Here is an 11746-nt window from a genome sequence, read left to right as displayed (position 1 = left end):
ACAAACTACCCTCAGCGAGTCACCTCATATTATGTTACTCTCACTATCCAACAAAGTTGCAAGAAGAAAATTAAGCTCACCCCGACCACATGAGTCATACAATGGCGACAAAAATCTATCATTTCGATCCCCTAGAAATAAAAGCAATCACCACTCAACGTCCAACAGTAACTCTCCTACGATGGCAATCTATGATGGCATGATATAAGGATAACCAATCCATGCCCAGAACGACATCAAAACTTGACATGTCTAATAAAACGAAATCAAAAAGAAGTTGGTGACCAGAAACCTTTATCTCACAACTGCTACATCCCCAATCCAAGATAACCTTACCCCCTAACTAGTGACTTTACCCTAAGCGAAGACGCTAACTAAACCATTTCTAACCCCAAAACTGATGCAAATGTAGACGAAATGAAGGAATGAGATACACCAGTATCAATTAACATGTTGGCAATAGAGTTGAACAACAAAAAGTTACCTTTCACAACAGAAGGTGCTGGCAACTAATCCGGCGTAGTAACAACATATACACACCCTAAAAGCCTCTACTCTAACTGCTCAACCCTTAGAGGATAAGTCTTGTACATGGATTGAGTCGAAGAGGCTTCCTGACCTCGAGGCCTGTGCTGACTGTGTTGGCTAATGGCTCTATGTCTGTCTCAAATGAGAAGCACCAAATGTGCAACCTAATTGAGGGAAAAACCTCCTTAAGTGCCCCGATTGACTAACAGGTAGGTAGCTGACCTCTCCTTTGACCCTGACCTAGAGAATGAGTCAAGGACAGCGTAGACTGTTGCCCTCCTCCTCTTCGTGGGCAAACTAAAGATTTGTAGCCCAACTGACCACACTTGAAGCAAGTAAAACCACCCTGGTTAGCTCTTCCTAAACTAGAACTCGGCGTGGAAAATGTGGATTTAGACTATGTAGCCTGGGACAGTTATGAAGTGGAACCCTTTTGTCGTTTGTTATCCCTTGCATCCCCCTAGACATCCAGGTTCCTCTCCTTGGAGCCCCTCATTCTCTCCTCCTCTATCTGAAACACGGTCTCTAAGTGAGCCGCCATCTCCACTAGGTGACCATAATCCCTAATCATAGACCTAGCCACCTCGAAAAGGAGCTCAATTCTCAATCTCAAAAATACTACCACCCAAAAGTTGGGGAATGAATACTCTAGCATAGCACTGAACTATGACATCGTCAGCATCAATAGGTAAGTTACCATATGTCTGGGAAAGCCACATCATGTTTAACCTCAAGCTTTTAAGCTAGCTGGTTGGTGGAACTATCTATAGAAGATGATTGCATACAACAGGGCAATCATAACTAGTATTCCCTATAACAGCATTACCATCAACCTGTAGTCCGGATAAAACACTGACATCTTGCAATGTGATTGTTGCCTCCCCAGATGTTAAGTGAAGTATGTGTCTGTCAGATCACTACCTCATACTAGTGTCGTAATAAGATGCCAATCTAACTGTACGAATGGCACATGGATGAGTAAAATCCTACTCTCTGCAAGTATGGGACTATGCCTGCATCAGAGCATCCTAAACGAGCTATCATAGCCTAGTGACGTCGATACATAAGTATATCAAAATCAACATCATCCTGTGTAAAAATCACATAAAAATTAATACAATTTCACTTGACATATAATGTAACAATTTAAAGCAAAGAAAGAGTCATATATGTGTACCGAGACAATCCATGCTAAGGTGGATCGGTGAGGCTGCTGTAGCGTTAACACACTAGGATCAGATGGACCCGAGTCCATCGCTACAACAACCTGCAAATAATATATTGAACATATAAATATCAACCTTATGTTCAAATTTATGATACAATAAATGTCAACAATATAATCAATAAACTTGTAATTAATTAAAATGAATAATATATTTTAAGTAATGGGTCACAATGAAATAGTGTAGTCAAATAGGTTAACACAAGTCATTGTAGCTATGTGACATGCAACAAGTCCCAAATGATGAGCTGTCTAAAAAAGTTTGGATAGATGTCAATTCAAAATGCATGCATTTGACATCAATTGTGCAAGAAGAATATATTGAATGAAATAGGTCTTTGAAATACTTTTCGGTTGATTGTCTGATATTTGCAAGCCAGGCGTCCTTGGCTGTGAAATGGCCAAGAGACGACCTCCCAGTGGTATAGGTTTTGACATTTGAATATTTTTTTACATATCAGCTCCTTGCATTGTAGAGCTGAAGAAATCTATCGATGTGTCTCTGTTAAATGTCAGCTCATTTCACCTAAATAATCTTTCTCATTATGGATGTGTCTCTGTTAATATTTTTGAGATATTTAATAGTTTCACGGGTGGAAGCCACATTGAACTCTGATAACTACTTTTGGCCTTAAATAGAAATTGACATTGTAATTGAGAAACAAAAACCAAAAGAGAGAGAGAGAGGGAGAGAGAGAGAGAGAGAGAGAGAAACAAAAAACAAGAAATGAGAATACATACCCTTATTTCTGGTTTAGAACAAAAAATGAGAAAACTAGGTCAATTTCATAAAGCATGAAGAAAAAAATGAGAAAAAAAAACAGAGAAAATGAAAACACAATCAAACAGGCCGCAGGGATTTTATTTCTATACTAATAACCTCAAGTAATGAGAAAATCATTTGTTTTTTTAGAAAAACATGACATACAGTGACCATTAGTTCCATCTAAAGTATGCTACTTTGAATAATATATATGTTTTGATCTAACCCAACTTGTTGCCATGGTTTGATTACAAATTTGCTGATTGTTTGAATGTATTATGAAATTTGGTTGGCTCCATTGACACTTTTACATAACAATTTAAGATGACCAAACTAAACCAAACTAAGTTTTGTGTCTCATTCAAGTGGAGTTGACTACATGACCATCCAGGATGAAATTCTAGTTTGCAACATTAAGTAATACAAGAAAGCTAAGAGGGACATGTCAAGAGTTTTGAATTTTGTCACTGTAATGGAACTTAGAAGTTCTAGAAGTTTTATTATCTTAGGTGCTCTGTTTTGTTGGTAACAAGCCCATCTCAGATTTGTGATGCCACACTAGTGCTTGGAAGCTGATGTTGTGGGGTTAAATATAGGATCTTAATTGCAAAGGTAGTGTGGATTAGAGTATTTTCAATTTCAAAGGTTTTGGAACAAAGAGCATTTTTTCTTTTAAACGGGAAATCAAAAAATACTTTAAACTTGAATTCTCTCACTTTCAGTTTCATGCATAATGACGATTTGTTGTAATCGTTTCATTTCAAACCAAACACACATATCCTTATGGTTCATAATTACAAAAATACAATAATATTTTTATTTATAAATTGTATTTCTTGCAGAGTTTTTTTTTTAAAAATTCTTTGTAACCTATTTTATTCAATTTTGCTAAGGAAATACTAGTATGCACAATCCACTATCATAAGAAACTTCAGAATTTTTCGAGAAGTTATGAATTTTTGTTGTGTTAGTTATGAATAATTGTGGTGTAGTTCTAAAGAGGCATGTAAGAAACCTCATGGTTATAACTCTTTATAGTTGTGTTACGAATATTATGCTTTTACTATTATTATTACTTTTTTTTTTTTTTTTTGTGGTGAAACAAGTCATATCATTTTGTAATTCATGTTAGGAATTTTGGTTTATGACTCTTTATAATTATATTATGAATATTGTGGTTTTAATTTTTTTTATTTTTTTGTGGTGAGAAAAATTATGTCATTTTATGATTCATGTTACAAAATTTTAAGATGTTACAAAAAGACATGTTATATACATCTTTTAAGGGAAACACACTCTATTCTTCTCCCTTTTCTTATTATGTGTCAAAATTATGGGCAATAAAAATTATGATAACTATTTTAAATAGAAGTTTACTATCTCTGTAATCTGATTTTTGTGTACTCACACATAATACAAGGACAGTTTCATTGCTATAGAGTCTAAAGAAAAAAGTTAGAGCAAGTTATCTCAATTTCCTAATGCTTTGTAGCATATAATACAAAGCCTTGAAATACCTAGATAAACTTCAACTATATAGAACACTAAATGGGTTGGCAACAAACTAAGCAGGCAAAACACATTCTGTGATATAAGCAAGAATCAAAAACCAACTTAAATAAATATAAATAAAAATGAGCACAGATTGTTGGTTCATGTTGGGCCAACTCCAAGAAATCTTGTTGAGGCAGAGCTCTAACCTCAAGCGACCAACATCATATACTTTGGCACTCATAATATAATCATAGAGTGTGCCATTACACAGATTAAAGAGAAATATTCAACCAAAATATGAAATCCACAGCAAATTTCAGAAAAGTAGCACTCAAATATATTATTTTAAACATACATTCCACATAAGCAAAAACACCTAAGAAGAGGAATGCCTTAATCAAGTTAAATCGAAATTTTGGGCAATGAAAACTATGATAACTTGCTTTAACTATTTTTATTTACTTTTTGTGCATCTAAATGTGAATTTCTATTAATGTGCATCAATAGCAGGGTTTTTGCTTACTAGTTTCTCATTTTAGGTATGAAAATGGGCAATCAATTTTGAGGGCTATTTGTTCTTCTCTCTCTCTCTCTCTCTCTCTCTCTCTCTCTCTCTCTCTCCATATACACAATATAATGTGGGAAGACAATCACTTTATTTTATTGATAATTTGCTTTGATATACTTCATTTTGAGTTTCTAGGACAAGCACAAGGGAAAATGGAATGCAAGTAGATGTAACGGCTAATGGTTATACTGATCATGAGTTGTTTTCTCTATCTTCTATTAAGGTCAGTTTTCATCATGTTTTGTTAATTAATTGTATTGCTGGTTTCAAACATTAAATTCTTTTTTTTTAATTTATTATTTTGTATCCTATTATCTATTCTATTCTATTGTATATAGCACACAATGCAGAGCATATTTTGAAGCTGTGTCACACATTTTCTTATACCCAAATTATCCCTATGAAACTATCCAGGTTTTTTATTTCAAATTTTGATTTCTTAGGTATTATTTTTGTTCTATTTACATTGAGTTTTCCCCCTACACATCAGTCCTTATCAATTGAAAATGATACTTATTGTGAGAAATTGAACTTCAAAGCAATATTTTTTTATGGTGTATGCCATAGTATGATTTGTAGTTCAAACCTTGAAGAAACCCCATTTTTGACCGCCCTTAAGACTTGGGCACTACTGATGGTCTACTTGGTGGTGAAAGGTGTACAAGACAAAGGTTCAATTTCTTCGGGAAGGAGAGAGTCAAATCCCAACTTCATACCCCTTTTGGACCAAAATAATCTTGATCAAAAGATTTTAGACCTTGAAACCCTCTCTTTCATAATAGTTTTTGAAAAAGTTCCTACAATGTTCCGATGCTCACATTTTGTTAAATGTTGCGCTTTTCAGTAAATTGAGTAAGGACAAAGTGGAAATGAATGAAAGAGAGATGAAATCTTTGAAAAAACTTTCAAAACACCTTGTTTAGGGGTTTGGAGTTGAAGAAAAGAGGAGAAGAGGGAAGAAACTAGTTGAGGAGAAGTTCGACATAAATCTGGGTAAGATCGAAACTGAGCGGCTTCACTAAAACAGGCATAATTTTTTGCATAGTTGGAATTTTGATGCAAGGTTGCCACCATTGGAAAGGTTACTTCTGGGCCTTCAATTTGGACACTTACCAGCCACCTTTTTGGCCTTGCCAGCCACCTGTAGACCATTTTTCCTCCCTACCAACCAGTTTTTCTAGTCTACAAGTGGTCTGCAGCCATGCCACCTCCTTCTTCTCTCTGTGCAGACCACTTTTCCCCCCTTGTCGACCACTTTTTGTCCTTGCAGAGCACCTTTTATGGTCGGTCAACTAGTGGGAGTAGCTGGTTGACCACTTCAACTGGTCGACAGCTTTCCTGCACTTTCTGCAGGTGTTGTGGATGACAGTTGTGCCAGCTGTTGGGCATAGAAAGCATCCTCCATACACGTGTATGTATGGAGGGATTGCTTGGAGCCTCTAGCTTGTCAAACAAGCTTGGAGCATGGATTTCTATAAGAGGGAGCCTCCTCCCTCTTGTCTCAGGTTCAGAATTTTGGATTGGAGATATAGATACATCTCTATCTCTATATTTCTACCTTTGCTCCATTTTTGTGCTTAAAAGTGTAGTTTCTTCACATTTTTACATACAAACACCTACTCAAACACCATACTCTTGGAGCTCAGGCACCTTGAAGCTGGTTTTGGAGTTTTTGGATTGCTTTTGGTCAAAAAAGGTTGCTGGAGTTGCTACTTTGAAGTTGTTCTTCAAGGGTGAGTTTCTAACCCCTTAAACCTTTGTTTTTGATTAAGCTTTTAGCCCTATTTGCATGATGTTTTATGCTTAACTTTCAACTGCAAAAATTTTTGGTTTCAAGTGCTTGAAATGTTTGTTTATGGTCTCTTTGGTGTTGGCGGTGGTCTACCCCCTTTTGTGCCTTGTTTTGCCTTGTTTTGGGCCATCACTTTAGGCCTTTGTTATCACCTTTGTTTGGCCTCTTCACCACTGAATTCCAAAGGAATTTCAGTGGTGGAAAGTATGTTTTGAGGCCTCAAATGGGTGGGGGTTGTCCCCTCTTCCTCTTCTCTTATGTGCTTGTGTTGATGGCTCATCAAAGTAGCATGTATTTCTAGCATGTTTTGGCTCCATCTTAGCATATCTTAGGCATTATTTCAGCATGTTATAGCTCTGTCTAGGGTTGGTTTGATTACCTCTTACATGCTCCTTGCACTTGTAGTGCAATTTCACAAACTGGCCTAATATGCATCATGCTTTGGATCATCATTTTGGCATGATTTTGGCTCAACTCCAGCAAGCTTTTACTCATGATTTACCATGCTAAGCTTTATTTTATGTTGTTTTGGTCATGCATGCTTTGCTTTGTATAGCCATAGTGCATTCTAGTTCACTAGCTTTGAATTCCCAAGTCACTAGCATGCATGGCTTGGGCTATTTGCATGAATTGGCATCATTTGTTATGTGATTTCAGAGCATGTTCCACTACCATGTCCTCACATCTTTCACTCTTTCAATGCTTTGGAGGATTGGTGCTTTATGCCTTAAGTATGAGCCAATATGTATGTCATCTTACCTAAGCCTTTGGGCTGCCATATCAGTGTGTTTTTGGTGTTGTTTTTCCATGACACAGCTCTGATTTTTGTTGGTGAAGGCATCTCATGGTTGGTTTTGGTAGGTGTAGTGTAATCCTCCTTATTGGCCTTGCATACTCCATGCTTCATGCCTTCATACTAGCTTGTTTTGGCTATACTTCTTACATGTTTTAGCATTGTTTTGACATGCTCTAGGACTATTTTGGGTTGTCTTGACCATATGGTTCATGTATTGCATAGCTATAGTGCAAGTGCCTATGTTAGTTTCAAGCTTTGAGCCTCCTGACATGCTTCATTTGTCATATGTGCATGTTTTGGCATCATTTGGAATGATATTTCAAAGCATTTAGTGTTGCCATACTTCCATGTTTGTCACTGTTTATGTGCCCTTGAGAGTTGCACCTTTATGCCTTGTTGATGAGCCATTGCATGAGCATATGTTCTTTGCCTTTTTGTGCCTAAGTTTTGGTGTGAATTGGCCACTATTTTGGAGCATCTTAGGTCTGTCCATATGTGGTTTGACCATTTGAGCATTGTAGTGTAGCATTGTAGTGTATGCTTCATGTGTGATGCACTTCATGTGTGATGCACTTCGAGCCCAATTCTTTTTTATCAAACGGCCTCGGGCCTAACTCATCCATGTCAAACGACCTCAAGCCCAATTCATTCATATCAATGGCCTTTGGCTCAATCATTTATGTCAAACGGCCTTTGGCCTAATCATTCATGTCAAACGGCCTTTGGCTTAATCATTTATGTCAAACAGATATTCGTTCATGATTCAAATTAACAAATCCATGAAACTTATATAGGAGTAAGCATTTGGAGAGTAGCATACTTTAAAATATCATTACTAAGATATTACTCACAGTGTTCTGCCGATGGATTTGTCCTTGCGCTTGACCCTACACATTTCATAACATATTAGGTTACAAGTGATTTGATCCGTTCTTAATTTATTTATTTCTCTTAGGCCTCTTTCTGATCCTTTTAGGTCATTTATAATTCCCAATGCATGCCTAAGAATGATTAGAAATGAAATAGAATAGAAAACAAAACATAAAACGAATTTTCAAAATTTCTGAAATAGGGCTCTCCACTCGAGCAACCTGTAAAACTCTGAAAAAGTACTGGCAGCATGAATTTTATGCTCGAGTGAGATTTTCGACACTCGAACGAGAAGTCTTGCAAAACAGGGTTCACTCGAGCGTAAAGTCTGCCGCTCGAGCCACTGTGCAAATCTCTACAAAATTTCTGGGAGCTAAATTTTCACGCTCGAGCGAGACTTTCCTCACTCGAGCAGTCTAGTCGAATTCTGGGTTTTCCAACAAGTTGTTTAGGCTTGAAAACACAACCCCAAAAGCTCCAAAGTTTGCAAATCAATGCCAAATCATGGAAAAACATTGTGTATCATAAGAACTTGGATAATTTGAGGCCAATTGTCCAAAATCATGGTCCATTTCCAAAATCATTCCAAATTCTCCTTATCAACTTCAAAACTCATGCATTCAAACTTCATACAAACTTCATATCTTCATGAATCATACATGCATGTTAATTTTTTACTCCAATTCGATTTCAAATGGTACAAATGATGCTTATAATCATGAAGCTCATGAAAATTATGCATGCATGTATGATTTGATGCCATAGTCTTCATGTTCCAATAATCATCTTCTAAATAAAAACATAAGTCCTTAGAATCTGTTTCATACCATGATGATTCCTACATGCATGTGTATATTGACTTCAAATTCATCATGTACAACTTAAACCTTGTTCTTGATTACCAAATCTCTTTGAATTCATATAATTACAAACCCAAACTCAAGAATTAAGGGTTGGTTACCCACATAGAAGCTCCAATCCTTCCAAAATTGGCTAATTTCTTGAGTCTAGCTTCCAAATTCCCAAGCTTTGAGCCAAAATCCACAATTTGTGCCCTCTTCTCTCTCTAGACCGTCCCTCTCTCTCTCTCTCTCCCTAGAGTGTATTTCAGATTTTGAGCTCAAATGGGGAGCTTAAGTATAAATAGGCCTATATATATGCTTGCCTAATCAACCTTAATTAAGGCTAATTAATTGCGCCTATTTTAATCAATTAAATCTAGTTGATTTGGTCTGAATCAATTCTTAATTAAATTTCACCGTAGGCTCTAAAATCATGCTAAGCACAAAAATGTAGTCAATTTCGATTTTTGTCGCCTTTACGGCCTTTAATTAAATTTTATAGCAGAAAATCAAATAGATTTTCCTACGGTGAACAGATAGAAATTCAAAAACACATATAATCATATAAATGGCACTCAAAATCATATTAAGCACATAATCACGATCATAAATAAGATTAATTTACATAACACAGGACAGGTTTATCACATTAATGGTAATAGAGAGTTTTGTCCTAAGATTTGTGGAAGATTTGATTATTTCTTAATGAAAAATAATGTATACATCAATGATCTTGGAAAATAAGAGAATGAAAGTAAAATCCCTAAATTTCTTGTGAAACCCTAATTTTTGTTCTTGGGTCATGATTGGTAATGGAAAAGAAATTAATGGGTAAATTAGAAATGTATTAGGATTCTTTGTTTTAAGATGAAAATTGAGTTTTGGAATGTTGCTTGTTGTGTGTTGTGGTTTTACGTGCGCATGTAAAATGAGGTGCCCATTTGCCTGATCGTGTGAGGACGACAAATGTGGGAATGTATGACATTTCCACGTACCCGATCGTGTAAGGGCAATAAATATGGAAGGTTGAGGTGCCCACTTGCCATCCGTGTGATGACAGAGAAATCTGGAAATTAGTTGAATAATGTGCATATTTAACAAAATGCTCATGGGTAAGGGAATTGGCTATGCATATTTTAAATCTAATGTTTATACTTGGTTAAATATATTCTCTACTAGACAATTGCTCATTCCTATCTAACAAAATTTCAATGCTTGGTGAATCACAACCACCGCAATGAAGAAGAAGCTAACCATCCTCTTTTGTTTTAACTTAAATATCTTTTGAAGTTGTAATTAAATTATTGAACTTTTATGTTGTCTTCAAAATCATGGGCCCATTTGTAGGCCATGTTTAAATCTGTAAGCTCATGGGACAATTGCCTTGTTTTCACTGACTTATTGAACTGTGATGACTAGTATGTATTTTGTAAACTTTGCATTTATAGTTCAATGAGAAAGACAACTTTGTGGGACTTGTGTAGCAAATTTTGGTTGAGGTAGTATGCATTCCTCTACCATGTTGGATAATTTATAGTCTCAGATTTAGGGGCGTTACAAAACATGTATGGAACAATGGGGTGTGTATGTGTGCAGGGCATCACCAAATATCACCAAAATGCCTTCATACTTGGAGTTTTTTTCTAGTTAATGGTAATGAACTAATTCTTGACAAAATTTTGTCAAGGCAAATACCAATCATTTGGGAATAAAATAGAATAGGTTTATACGTAGCAACAAACTAAAAAACAAAGCATGTGCCATAAAAAATTTCAATCTATTTGGTACCAAATCAATTCAACCAAAATCATTGAAGAAAAAAATATAAGGTAACGCCCCGAAATAATTAGCATTAACCCATCTCATAACAATGCTACAATTGATCAATAATCTCAAAACTTCTGTTCATTATATCTTTGATTATTACAAAAGATAACATATGCAATATATATTCACAAATTCTAGATTCTGAATCCATAGCATATGGCATGGATACAAGAGTAAAAATAGAAGTAAAACCTAGTAATGAAATGCCCTAATGGCTCAATACAATTAAAGTTTGTGGTTTAAACAAAAATAATTACATTAAGAAACCAAAAATGAAGCCTTAAGCTCCAAGTCCTCCCATACTACGTCCTTGGTGGAGGCATATCATCAGTACCTAAAAGTTGTTTTCCACATAAGGTGAGCCAAAACCCAGTAGAGATTCTTTTTGGGCATGGGCATTGCGGGTAGGTGAAGAAAACATTCTTGGCATAAAAACGAAAAGAGGCTTGGCAAGGCATTTTGTATTGGTAAACAGTGAACTCACACTAGTCGTACAAGGCCTCCCTATTAGTTAAAAAACCTGGTGTGAATGGTGTGACTGGTGTGACTGGGGGGCGCTGTATTAATATTACCAGTGCCCCTCCTCCTGCTGATCTAGGCTGTCCATCGTTGTACTTATGGACACGTGTATGGATGAGGTTAAAAAGAAGTTACACCCGGGCCCAGGTGTGAGTGGCGTGAGTATTTTTTATTCCTTTGCCAGATAGTGATATACACGTGTCCCTTTTCTGATGGTTTGCATGGTTGTAAAGATAAGATGCTGTCAGAATGATAGACATAAAGCAAATGTGGGAAAATAAATGTGTTTGAATTATTTTATTATTTTGAATGAGGAATCTTCGTCCTTGCACGTGGGGCAATTTTGCTATATATTTGGTACTAGAAAATATTTTATGGTAGAGAGGAATATGCTTTTGCAGTGGGATAGCTATTGTGGTGAAGTGTTTTCTGGTACATTATTTCGTCCCTCCTTTTCTTTTTGTCTTTTTTGTTGATTTATTTGGTATACAATATTGTACTCCTTAGAAGAGTATCTCGAGA

Source organism: Camellia sinensis, chromosome 8 (genome assembly GCF_055761805.1).
Source record: "Camellia sinensis isolate YWXY chromosome 8, ASM5576180v1, whole genome shotgun sequence".
NCBI lineage: Eukaryota > Viridiplantae > Streptophyta > Magnoliopsida > Ericales > Theaceae > Camellia > Camellia sinensis.
This window is presented reverse-complemented; position numbering follows the sequence as displayed.